This window comes from Ceratotherium simum, chromosome 7, assembly GCF_057802395.1.
Source record: "Ceratotherium simum simum isolate JZ-2026a chromosome 7, ASM5780239v1, whole genome shotgun sequence".
Lineage (NCBI taxonomy): Eukaryota > Metazoa > Chordata > Mammalia > Perissodactyla > Rhinocerotidae > Ceratotherium > Ceratotherium simum.
The window spans coordinates 23,707,347-23,719,108 of record NC_141906.1 but is presented as its reverse complement, the minus strand read 5'-3'; the positions used below and the strand labels follow the sequence as shown (position 1 = coordinate 23,719,108).

The 11,762-nt window shown below is 37.5% G+C and overlaps 1 pseudogene; it reads left to right on the top strand.

Annotated features, from left to right (window-relative positions):
* The first annotated feature begins 4,403 nt into the window (after nt 1–4,403).
* Nucleotides 4,404–5,368, top strand: LOC101393410 (olfactory receptor 56B34-like; annotated as a pseudogene).
* The last annotated feature ends 6,394 nt before the right edge of the window (nt 5,369–11,762 follow it).

The window sequence follows — 11,762 nt, the reverse complement described above, 5'->3', positions numbered from 1 at the left end:
TCCTGAAGTGAAAAGCTGTCCATCTGGTGGGCTGCCCTAGGACTACAGTTGAATGGATCTACTCCCAGATACTACATGGCTAATCCCTAGGAGCACTTGGGTTCTAGTCCCACTGTAATGTAAAAAAGACCCTAGAGGCTTCTTGGAACAGAGTAGGGATGACCAGAGTAGCAGCACACCAAGAACAGGCACCTCAGGGATCTAATTTGTACAAAAACCCCAGAGTCCAGGGGTGGCAAGCAAGGACAGGAATCTGTCCTGAATGACAGAAGGCTGCACACAGGCAGCTGAAGCCAGGACAGCAGAAGCATCTACAGAGAGCGTTGAAGCCTGAGAGCCTCTTCAAAGCCCCTCCTGAAGTAGTAAGTAAACCAGCCTATGACCTGGTTTGGTGAGGGTATGGATGGGTCCTATGTTCCTGTAATTCTGTCCTGATCTCTGAGTTTGATTACAGGCCTTATCTTTGGCTTCCATGGTTGGCTTTCCTTGTTTGATTCTTCACCTTTAGTACCTCCCTTCTCTCCGGTTCCTCACTTTTTTTAGGGTCTAAGGTTAGTGATTAGGAAACAAGAGAGAAATGAGGCTGAGTTCTAAGATTGTGGGTGAGTAAATGATAAACCAAGAGGTCTAGAATAATAAATTCTATATCCAAGATTCTCATAAGAAAAATCAACTTCAAACAAAAGACTACTTTATTACATCTGATAAAAACAAAGACATATAACTATTTTTTAAAAGACATCATATTTAATGTAAATTCTACCTGAATTCCCGTTAAATTCAACCAAAAAAATTGAAGATGTTTGCTATCATACTTATTTTACATTGATCATGAATTTCCAACCATTTCATTGAGATGTGAAACAAAAATTAAGATATATCAATATTTATAAAGAGAGAAAATGGCATTGTTTGCAAGCAACTTTGTGTGCTACCTAGAAAATCAAAAAGAGTATCAATGGGAAAAATTCAAGAATTGACGATAGTTTAGCAAAATGAATGATACACAAGACAAAAATAACAAAATAAATACAATGGCAACACATGAAATAATAAATCCAAAATATTTACTTTACCAGCAACTGTTAATTGGTTGATGTAACACAGAACAAAACTCACAAAACATTTAAAAGTGGCACAAGTTTAGCAAAATGGATGAATGCAAAAGGAAATAACAAGCCAATATAATAACACTAAAAAAAAATAAATTCAATGGATTTCCATAGGTCATAAATATACATTGGAATACATACTGTGAAAAAATCATATTCATTCAAAACATCCCAAAATACTAATATTCGTAATAAAATCAGCGCAGAAGTACAAAATTTTGATGAAAATTTCTTTTACGATTTAAACAAAGGCAGAGAGAATCCCCATTTATGAATGAGAAGACTTCATGGTATAACGATGTCAACTTTTTTTCAAAATTAATCTGCAAGTTTAACACAAGCCCAATAAAAACTGCTATTTTAGAACTCAACATAGATATTCTAAGGTTAATCTGGAAAATAAACACATGAAAGGGATTTAAAATTAAAGAAAATAAGTAATAGGAAAATATAGTTCTGTTGTGTATTAAATTTATTATAAAACTAGAACCTTTAATTCAATTTGATATTGGCACAAAATTAACCAGAAAAAAACAGAAACAAATGATTGCCCAGATAGAATTTATCCGTATAAAAATTTACCATGTGACAAAGGAGGCATAATAATCACTTGGAAAGAGATGTAGAAGCCATTGTTTAATTATTTGAAGTCAATTTATTTACATATCTCTCATTAACAGCAAAATTAATTCCATGTAAATAAGTTGAGTCACAAAACTGGAAGGTCAACCATTAAAAATTAAAAGTGATAGGGAAGTGAATATTGGTCAAAACTTTGAGTAAAGAATAATTTTCTATAATTGTTTCTAGGTTGGATAACGGAATGTTTCGAGAATTTGATGAAAACTAAACAGATCCTCTCCCCAGAATAATGCAAACATAGACAAAATTTTTACATGTAAATTTAGGAAATTCACAGACTCCCATGGAGACCATTCACACATTCTTGGTTAAAGAGTTCTATTTAAGCTTAAAAGACATAGAAAAATGATAAGAAAATAGTGTAAATATGAAGGTAACATATACATATGTCCAAATATATATATATATGTGTGTGTGTGTACATATATCTATGTACACATATATATAAAAGCGGCACATAAAACCAAACAAAAATTGGGAAAATGTTATAAAAACCATATGATAATATTAGTGGCCATTGAAAATGTTTATAAAGAGTTTCCCAGGGCCGGCCCTGTGGCTTAGCGGTTAAGTGCGCACGCTCCACTGCTGGCGGCCAGGGTTCGGACCCGGGCGCGCACCGACGCACCGCTTCTCTGGCCATGCTGAGGCCGCGTCCCACATACAGCAACTAGAAGGATATGCAGCTATGACATACAACTATCTACTGGGGCTTTGGGGGGGAAAATAAATAAATAAATAAAATTATTAAAAAAAAAAGAGTTTCCCAATTAATTAGGAAACATATGTATTATGTTAAGAGAAAGCACAAGATGAAGAATTCTACTTACATGGAACATCATCTGTATAAAAAGATTGCAAAAAAAAATACTGAAAATTAAATATTCTAAAACATTAAAGATCATTACCTTTGGTTGTTGGTATTTTGATTTATAGTTATTTTTCTTAACTTTTCTTGGTTTCTAAAAGTCCTGATGTTTTATTTTTCTTTATTAATTTTGTGGGTAGTCTATGTTTATTATAATCTATAAATGGCATGGTCATGCATTCTTCACAGAAATGGTGAGAGCTGGAGCCTTGATCTTACACTTAAAGGCATCAAATGTAGGAAAGGCAGAGATTTGGAAAGGAAAAATTGATACCTAAATATTTGACAAGGCAAGGTATTATTCACAGATAAAGGCAACAAAAGGATTTCTCAGATATTGAAAGATTCCAAAAGCATAATGCCCATGTACACTTTTTGATACAAATACTTGAAAATATTGTACAACAATCAAAAATGAACAAAATCAAGAATGTAAGAATGAGGAGGACTAAGTCTTAAAAGACCAAGAATGAGCCATGAAATTACTTAAACGAAAAGGTTCAAATGCGTATGATAAGTGGCTGCTATATTTCCAAACTATACCACACAAAAATCTGGAAGTGGTTGAAGTTTGTTGCTAATTTTCTCTTCTTATATATTTTATTAATAAAATTGATGACTGGCCCGGCCCGGTGGCTTGGCGGTTAAGTGTGCGCGCTCCGCTACTGGTGGCCCGGGTTAGGATCCCGGGCGCGCACCGATGCACCGCATCTCCGGCCGTGCTGAGGCCGCGTCCCACATACAGCAACTAGAGGGATGTGCAACTATGACATAACAACTATCTACTGGGGCTTTGGGGCAGAAAAAAAAACGGAGGAGGATTGGCAATGGATGTTAGCTCAGAGCCGGTCTTCCTCAGCAAAAAGAGGAGGATTAGCACGGATGTCAGCTCAGGGCTGATCTCCCTCACAAATAAATAAATAAATAAATAAATAAATAAATAAATAAATAAATAAATAAATAAATAAATAAATAAAATTGATGACTTAAAAATATAGCTTTAGGTTATACGTCTTTAGGTTATATGTTTTAGGTTTATATGTCTTTAGGTTAAATGTCTTTAACATTACTTTTGTATTCAGAAGGGGAAACAAATGATATTCCCAAATGGTACTGACATTTTGGCTATGATTTCATGGAAAGAGTGCTCAAATTAAGTGCAGAAGATTAAAATTTTGCTGAAGTCTTTCTCACTTATTAGTGTTTTCAATATATGATTCTTATCTACACAAATCATTCAACCTCTGTATTCTCATATGTGGATAACAACACCTGTTTGGTGAAGATTAAATGAGATGATTGGTGTCAGAAACAATTTGTCAACCACAGGCGCTGTTTACAAGAAAAGCCTGGTCAGGCTTCTCCTTGAGGCCACTCATTCTCTTCTGGAAAATCCCCAAGAATGTAGACAACACATCTACCCTTTAACTTTACCTAAAAAATTGGGTTCTTCATAATGTACATGTCTTCCGCTTTGAGTCCATATGCCCCACATATGAAAAAATCTACCCAGAATTTCAAGAAAACAAAGCCAGTGAATCTTCACCTTTTTGCTAAACATTGTTATCTTAGAATCTATTTTCACTCTTCTACTGTTCTTATCTGAACTTTTTCCAAGGGTCTCAAGTGGGTTGAGGATACATTATGTTAAAAAGGACTGAGTATTCATGGATGAATCTTACACCTCTACACAAATTTTGACCCTCAGCTGAGCTAATGTCAGCCTATTCTTGTTTCCCCTTAATTCACAGGTAGATGCTGAGAAGAAGACATCACATGATATGGATACCACCCTGAGTATAACCAATAACTCAAGGTTTCAAGTGTCCAAGTTCATCCTGATGGGGTTCCCAGGCATTCGTGAGTGGCAGCACTGGCTCTCCTTGCCCCTGGTTCTGCTCTACCTCTTAGCTCTTGGTGCCAATCTCCTCACCTTGATCACCATCCAACATGAGCCTACCCTGCACCAGCCCATGCATCTCTTCCTTGGTATCTCGGCTGTAGTGGACATTGGCCTGGCTACTACCATCGTGCCCAAGATTCTGGCCATTTTCTGGTTTGACGCCAAAGCCATCAGCCTCCCTGAGTGTTTTGCTCAGATCTATGCCATCAACTCTTTTATGAGCATGGAGTCAGGCATTTTCCTCTGCATGGCTGTGGACAGATATATAGCCATTTGCTATGCCCTTCAGTACCCCTAATAGTCACTGAAGCTTTTGTGATCAAAGCCACACTGTCCACGGTACTCAGGAATTGCCTGTTGGCCATCCCAGTGCCTGTACTGGCTGCCCAGCGACATTACTGCTCCAAGAATGAGATTGACCACTGCCTGTGCTCTAACTTGGGGGTCACTAGTCTGGCTTGTGATGACATCTCTATTAATAGGTTTTACCACTTTGCCTTGGTCTGGGTTATGGTTGGGAGTGACATGGGTCTGGTCTTTGCTTCCTACGGTTTGATCATTTGCTCAGTGCTGAGGCTGAACTCTGCTGAAGCAACATCTAAGGCCCTGAATGCCTGCAGCTCCCATCTCATTCTCATTCTCTTTTTCTACACAGCCATTATTGTAGTATCTGTCACCCATCTGGTGGGAAGAAATGTTCCCTTCATCTCTGTTGTCCTCACTGTGCTGCACAGTGTCATCCCCCCAGCCCTTAACCCCATGATGTATGCCCTTAGGACCCAGGAGCTGAGAGTGGGCTTTAGGAGGGTGCTTGGTTTGGGTGAGAGTGTGGTCAGGAAGTGAGCCAACTTTAAATGACAGAATTTTATAGTTGATATTACAGAAAGAGCTCAGGTTTTGGAGTACAAGAGTTCTGGGGAATTTTTTTAATTCCAAATATCCCAATTGCTAGAAACATCAATTCAAATTAATTCACTATTTATATATCGCACACTATGTGCAAGGCAGTGTTCTAAACATTTCACAAATATTAAGTCACTTAATTGCCAAAACAACCCTATGAAGCAAGTACAAGTGTTATTTACACATCACGCAGATGAGGCAAGAAAGTTGAGAAACTTGCCAGTGGTCAAAAAGGAAGGAAGTTGCAGTGTGAAATTAAAACCCAAGCAGTCAGGCTCCAGAGTTCCCACTCTGACCCCTTTCTCTCTATTCAACCTCAGTACTAATTTTTAAAAGTGTAAATTAAGATGTCATTAAAAAGAATGATATTAAACTAAGTGAAATTTTAAATCACTTCTCTATTAATAAAAGAAAATTCCATTTAAAAGTTGGCAGCAATTTTTCTGTCTAATGGTAAATATAGCATATTTTAAATCCTCTAGAAAGAGACCCTGTGGAGAACTTTAACTTTATATAAATAAAATCAAGAATTTGTCAGGAATTATTTTGTCACTTTACAACTCTTTGCCAACTCGAGTTAATTAGCATTAAACACTAAGAGGAATATTTCAATCACTTTCTAAAAATTACTTTATTGAGGTCATACAGGCTTATAACATTGTGTAATTTCAGGTGTACGTTATTATATATCAATTTCTGTATAGAATGCATCACATTCACCACCAATAGTCTAGTTTTTATACATCACCATACATATGTGCCCCTTTACCCTTTTCACCCCCCCCCACCTCCTTCCTCTCTGGTAACCACTAATCTGTTCTCCTTATCCATATGTTTGTTTATCTTCCACGTATGAGTGAAATCATATGGTGTTTGCCTTTCTCTGTCTGGCTTATGTCTCTTAGGATAATACCCTCAAGGTCCATCCATGTTATCACAAATGGCATGGTTTTGTCTTTTTTATGGCTGAGTAGTATTCCATTGCGTGTGTGTGTGTGTGTGTGTATACACACCACATCTTCTTTACCCATTCATCCATTGATAGGCCCTTGGGTTGCTTCCACATCTTGGCTATTGTGAATAATGCTGCGATGAACATAGTGATGCATAAATCAATTTGAATTGTTGAATTCATGTCCTTTGGATAAATATCCAGTAGTGGGATAGCTGGATCATATGGCATTTCCATTTTTAATTTCTTAAGAAATCTCCATAGTGTTTCCCACGGTGACTGCACCAGTTTGCAGTCCCACCAGCAGTGTATGAGTGTTTCCTTTTCTCCACATTCTCTCTAACATTTGTCATTTCTTGTCTTGTTAATTATAGCCATTCTGATGGGTGTAAGGTGATATCTCATTGTAGTTTTGATTTGCATTTCCCTAATAATTAGTGATGTTGAACATCTTTTCATGTGCCTGTTTCCCATCTGTATGTCTTCTTTGGAGAAATATCTGTTCATATACTCTACCCATTTTTTGACCAGGTTGTTTGTTTTTCTGCTGTTGAATTGTTATGGTTTCAGGTCTTACGTTCAAGTCCTTAATTCATTTTGAGTTAATTTTTGTGTATGGTGTCAGATAATGGTCTACTTTCATTCTTTTGCATGTAGCTGTCCAGTTTTCCCAACACTATTTATTGAAGAGACTTTCCTTTCCACACTGTATGTTCTTGGCTCCTTTGTCAAAGATGTGCTGTCCATAGATGTGTGGTCAGCCACTTTTTTTAACATTCAATGTTACATTGAGGTTCTGTAATGAATTAAGAAAATCCCAGTGAGATCCTAGGGTTCTTCGGCAGTCTAAGGGACACCAAAGTTCTCTAGAGTAGAACATTCCCCATAAGAGAAATGATATAGGTTTGAGGACAGGGAGAAGAGAAAGTAGGTAAAAAAAAAAATTTTTTTATTTCAACACTAGAGTGTAGATCAGGGTGAAATATTGGCTCCAGGATGACATACGGCTATGGCTGGAAGACTCTCCTGACCCAATCACATAGCATTATGGCAGAATTTGGTAAGAAAAAACTAACTTGTGCCAGTAAACTTGGGAGCGAAGTGTGAGAACCCTAGGCGGTTAAAACTCAAGGAACTGAATCATCTTTCCTGTGAAAGAGTGACTTAGATAACAGGGGCTTTATTATATCTATCAACAAGGCAAAATTGGACCATGTGCTTTCACCTGTTTTAAACAGTGATCTCATATACTGAGGAGAGAAGCATTGACAGCTGACAAATAGTAGTGCACTAATGGATGGGTCAAATTGCCTGTTTCTCTTTCCACATGGTGTTTGGACTAAGTCCCTGAGATCCTTTGACATTTCAGGGAGAAAAAAATATCTTAAAAGAAAGATATTGGAATTTCTTCTAATCTGACCATCCAAGAGATTAGATTTCCATTTCTACTAATGGCTGATAGGATAATTCAGACAAAGCCTTCCAGTGAGAACAAGTAGAAACGATGGACAAAACATCTTTAAGTGGATATAGAGGGATTGAAAAAGTGACAAATTAGTAAAAATTATGTGGCTAAGTCGAGTGTAAACAAAAACTCAGAGACTTCCTTTCAGCTCCAACAGGTAAAGAGAGCTTGAGTTGTCACTCCCATCCTTATATCAAGAAAAAGCTGGACAAACTGAAAATCAACTGAGTTTCTTGGACCCGTCAGAGAACTGAGGTCACACAACTAACTGACTTCCTGGAGTCAGAGAAATACTCTTCCCCTAGGTGGGGTGTGTCTCCAATAATATCTTTATTCCTGGAGAGGTGGCCTCTATTATGGAGAATGCTCTAAGCTTATTTCACAGTGTTAACTTTTCCCCTCCCCCTGCCAGAGCCATCAAATCATTCTTGGATCTTTCCTATGAGAATCTGCCAGGATTCCTCGATATAAAAGAGTGGGGTTCTCTAAAACTGCAGCCCCCAAGTAGTTCTCATTCTCAATCTAGACCACACTCATCCTCCAGCAATTTGTCAAAATTACCTTTGAAGTCTTCCTACCAGTTTGTGGCTCCAGCAGCTTCTACTCCAATTAGCCAGATTCTCTGTTTTCACCTGCCTTTCCGAATTTTGGGGTATCAATTGCCCTGCAATGTCAATTCTCTGATGCGTCCAAGAAAAGTCATCGAATTTTCTTTTTTTCAGCTTCTTTTGTTGTAAGGATAGTAGTGACATTTCAAACTTCTTTACATGTGAGAAGTTCTAGTATTGGATTATAACTAAAGTACAAGATAAATATCCATGAGTCCATACTGATATAAATAAGTGATGCAATAAATAAATACATAGAGGAGAATAGACAAACCTCCCATGCATAAAAATTCCAAATAATTATATAGATACACCACCCTCAAGTAGGTAAGGCATAATTTTAACTTCTTAAACGCCTAATGGCTTCTTTCCAAATGACTTCCTTGGCTGCAAGTAGGAAGGTTAAAAAAAAATATATATATATATATATATATAGAATACCCAAATTATAGATTTTTATATCCTCTTCCTCAATATGCTTTGCCAATTAACCAAATGTTGACAATTTCTTGAATTAAACTGACTTTCCAAAACTGCAGATTTCCCTGCAGACACAGGACCTTTACAAGTGGAGTCACCACATGGCTGAGAGCCATAGAGACACGTGCTCCAGAGACTAGAAGAGAGAAGGGGACTGAGCTTTACTAGACCATTTTTCTACATTAAGAATGCAGATTAAGACACTCCTCCTACTCTGGACAGTGAATGAAGAGTGAACAGAAGCCGGGAGTGTTATGACAATGGACTAGCCAGCACATTGCACAAAACATCAAGAAGGGGAAAAGAATGCCTCCTTAACGTTAGTAAACAAACTATCAATTAGGATTGTGTTTAGCTGTGTATAAGAGACACTAGATTATAGTAGTTAACCAAATTGGAGGTTATCTCATGCCACATACGCACATACATACACACACACACACACACACACAAAATCAGGCAGTTCAGTCGTTAAGGCAGCTCTATTGTCCCATCAAGGGAACAGGATTTTTTTATTTACTACTCTGTCATTCTAAACTATGGCTATCATATCCCACATTCAACTCCATATTCCAGACAAGAAGAAGGAAGAAATTTAAAAGGCAGTCTCAACAGACTTTTGCTCATATTTAATCGTCAGAAATGAGTCTGAGGTTCATCTTTAGTTGCAAGAAAGATTCAAAAGTTAAGACTTTTAGCTTCCCAGCCTCTATGATAGTGGAAAGTTATAGAAACTTGGTTTTGAATGGGTGCTGAGTGAACTAACTCCCAGCAAAAACAAACAGTACACATCATGTTCTTTTCATGCATTATTTTCAGAAATTGATAAAATATTGGGCCATGAAAAAAGTCTTAAAAATTCCAAAGAGTAAATAAGTTCCAAAGATCTCTGAATCAATGTAACACACACAGCACTTGTTGCAGCTTTCTTCTCCCACTCTAAAACCTAGAAATATGGACAAGATACTCGATAATAAATCAATCTATAACATGATACAAAATAAATGGAAAGCCATTGATGAAACAGAAAAAATGAGGAAACTCCAGAGATGAAAGGCAACTGTGATGGAATTATGGAAGAATACAAACCTAAAAGGTGCATAGGAAAGGATTACTACAAAAATAATGTAGATTCAGACTGAGAAATGTCTGATACTAACAGAAGCAGAGGGTCATGAGAAAACCAAGCTGGTGACTAATGGGTAGTGCAGTAGGAGCAGCCAGGCAGGTCTATCTTTCTGCACATACACTCACGGACCAAGAAGTGAGCTGAAAGTCAAGCAACAGCAGTGGGTACCCCAGAATATTGGAGATTGGGTCAGAAAACAAGACAGTGACTCACATGACTATAAACAACCATGCCCCATGAGGCGTGGGGAACTAGATCAATGATAAATCAATCTGTTAGCACACCCTACATCTCCCCTACAACAGGTTGCATCAAACAAATACTGCAGCATTCTGAGATTGCCTCCTAGAAAGAAAAACAATCAACCAGAGATCAAGATGGTTTGGTCCAAACTTTAGACAGGTTTCTTCCTGACTTTAAGCCTCTGGCCTCCCTTTTCTTTGGGCATTTGCCTGAGAAAACCTGTAATTGTAAATTTTTTCTCTGCTCCTTTGCAGTATATACAAATCTTTTAACCTCTTGCCAGTTTTACAACCTAGGAAATGTCTTTCTCAAGGACCTGGGAACTATCTCCTGAAGTGTAAATACCGAAGGAGATAGCACTCCATCTCCCAGTCTCTGTGATGAGTAGGAGCCTAACTTCTAAGAGTGCCAATTAGCAAACAGATGTCCTAATCACAGACAAAAACATTTGCAATCTCAGAAATAATGCAATGTTCTTGACACATCCTACTGATCAACCTCCCACTAAAATCCTTCAGTACTTTTCCACTAGCTCACCCCAGGGCTTAAACTCATTCCACCTGACACCTTACCCCAGCTCAAACCCATCTTTTGTTTTAGCGGAACTGGCTATCCAGCCTCTTCCCCATTGCTGGCAATGGGATTGGAATAAAATCAACTTTCATTTGCTCATCATATCCAGTTTTACTTTAACACCAAATACAACCATCTATTTGAGCCAAATCAACATGAAAGAGTGGCATTAAAGTTAATAAGCACTACTCACATCTGAAGAGATAGAATAAACTCAACAACATCAACCAAAAATGTTCCTCACAAGGTAACCTTCTCTAAGATGCCAACTCTCTACCTCAGGATGCCAGTGCCTCATCCCTTCAGGTCTAGAGGTGGTGACAAGTGCTGTTACTAGCCCTAGGTAACAGCACTATCACTTAGGATCTCTTACTGATGACACCCTTATCAATAGTCCCTTTGTAAGTAATCTCTTCTCAAATTATTCTAATTATTCTAATTATTCTAATTTGAGCAATAGCAAGTGTTGGCAAGGACGTGGAGAAAAGGGAACTCTTGTGCACTGTTAATGGGAAAATAAATTGGTGCAGCCACTATGGAAACAGTACAAAGATTCCTCAAAAAATTAAAAATAGAACTACCATATGATCCAGCAATTTCACTTCTGGGTACTTATCTGAAGAAAACTAAAACACTAATTCGAAAAGATATATACACTCCCATGTTCCTTGCAGCATTATTTACAATAGCCAAGATATGGAAACAACCTAAGTGTTTATCAAGGAATGAATGGATAAAGAAGATGTGGTATATACAATGGAATACTATTCAGCCATAAAAAAATAATGAAATTTTGTCATTTGCAACAACATGGGTGGACTTGAGGGTATTATACTAAGTGAAATAAGTCAGACAGAGAAAGACAAATACTATATGATCTCGCT